Here is a 2,389-nt window from a genome sequence, read left to right as displayed (position 1 = left end):
CGCCAAAACGATCCTACAAGTGGTATAAGAGCTCAGGAGGAAGAGTTCTTACCGATTTAGCTTGTTTTCACTAGAAAGTTCTGACTTCTACTCATTCTTTCTCGTTTTTAACTGACTTTTTCAAAATTGAACGGGTTTTTACGGTCCAAATTACATGATTTTTTGATATGTTGTGCGAAAACACCTGATCTACAACCCTACCAAGTTTCAGATCTTAATTCGAAGCCGTTTGGGAGAAATCTGAGTTTTTCGGTCCGAAATCGCGTGACGTCAGACCTATTTCGCACGAAATACACCTATTTCGCTTGAAAAGTCCTTAATTTCGTGCGAAATACACCTATTTCGCAATACACCTATTTCGCTTGAAAAGTCCTTAATTTCGTGCGAAATACACCTATTTCGTTTGAAAAGTCCTCTATTTCGTTTGAAGGTGCTCATTTCGTGTTAATGTGTCGTGTACCAGATCTCTATTTCGTGTAAAATTAATATTTCGTGTGAAAGAAACCTTATTTCGTTTGAATACATATGATTAAAGTTGTACGGCACAATCAAGACGTTAAAATCGGTTCAATAAATCATTAATTGCAATTGTCAGATTCATTTCAATAAAAGAATTGGCCCAATAGGATTGTATTGTTAATCAAATCTGTCGGCTATTTTTAATAAACAATCAAGATTTGCATGTGATATTGAATTAGTGTTGTATCTCGAGTGAATCAATTGCTATCTTGATATCATTTCAACAGATGTCGACCCATGTGATGCATAGTTAGCGGCTCAATCATATTTTTTTGATCATTTGAAAAAGTAGGCTCTTTTTAATTGAGGTTATCATATCATTCAGATGTCGGCTTAGTAGGCTTTATTGGCCTTATCAATTGATAACAGATTCACTATACTATAAATCGGCCCAAATAGATTTCATGCACACTTGAAGTTGTCAGTAATTTGAATTTAGATTGTAAAGTGATTGTTGTTGATTGCATGTGATAATAAACAAATATGTCAGTTTGCATGACATGTTGTCGTCCCCATGATATCTTGTTGCAAGAAAAATTGTAATTCATTGTTGAGGTGATACAAGTCAATAATTAACCGATCGACCAAGAATTTTGTCGTGTAGTGTCACAAAGTCACCCGATTGGACAAAGTCATTATATTTCATTAAAAATTTTGACCCCTTTGACTCACCCGATTGGGTCACAATCAGAGTTAAAGGATCTTGTTTTGTTTAAGTTTAAAGTTCAACAAATCGAGTGGCAATCCAAACGAGTTGCCACCCGATCCTAATCAGTTCTATTTGTTTGTGTTCAGGTGATTTGTCAAGCATCGGATACTCGCCTGAGCGAATCCCCACTCGATCCGTTGTCACCTGATTTTTGTCACTCAATCGGATATTCATCTGATTCAGTGGTTTGATAAAGTGATTGAACTAATCTTAGATTGAGTGAATTTTCGTATCATTTGAAAATCTGTCTTCGTGAATCTTTCAATACTGAAACATGGATTCTGAGTTTTATAACTCGTTGATTGGAAATGGTATGCCTGTTCAGACTCCAGCGAGTTTACTTAAAAAGAAGTTTGATAGTTTTACAGCTATCAGAGGAGAACCAACAAAAGAGTTGATCGAAAGGTATTGCAAGTTATATGTAGAGATGAAGCGTTTGAACATTAGCAAAAGAGATGACGAGTGGGTTGACAAGTTAGCAAATGCTTTACCGCGTGATGAGTGGGGCACATATCTGTTAATTTGGAAGAAAAATTTGGAATATTTTGGCTTTAATTTGAGCACGTTCATCGAGAAGATTGAAGCTCAAGAACTAGAACTCCAAAAGATCAGAAAAATGAAGTCTGATTCAGGAGAGGAGTCTGAGTCCAAGTCTAGAGAGATTGGTAAACCCGGAAGTAAAATTGACAAACAAGAAAAGGTTTCAGATATAGCTCAAATTTTTGATCAATCATCAGATGAAGAAAGTGATCATGACAGTGAAAAAATTCGAATACTTGAAAATTATCAAAGAGAATTATCACCTGAAAGTTATAACTTTTATTTTGCAGGTAAGATGGAAGAGTTCAAAGAAAGACAAGCTGCAAGAGAGAAGAATCAGAAAGCAGCAACTGTTGAAGAAAAAGTCAAATCTGAAGAAATTGTTCAAGTGGTAGAGAAGCAAGTTGACGAAATTTCAGCTATCAAGGTTGAGAAGAAAGATGAAAAGATGTCCGAGAAGTGCTTAAAATGTGATGAATTCAAAGCAGACAATGTCAAACTCTTAAAAGATGTGGAGCGTTTGACATTGGAAAACAAAAATTTGAAAGAAAAAGAAAAATATTTTCAAGATAAAATAATATTTTTGGAAAATGAAAAATTGAAAACTGAAAAAGATTTTGA

Source organism: Helianthus annuus, chromosome 8 (assembly GCF_002127325.2).
Source record: "Helianthus annuus cultivar XRQ/B chromosome 8, HanXRQr2.0-SUNRISE, whole genome shotgun sequence".
In the NCBI taxonomy this organism is placed as follows: Eukaryota; Viridiplantae; Streptophyta; class Magnoliopsida; order Asterales; family Asteraceae; genus Helianthus; species Helianthus annuus.
The sequence above is the reverse complement of the archived record's forward strand: the minus strand, read 5'-3'. Positions refer to the sequence as shown.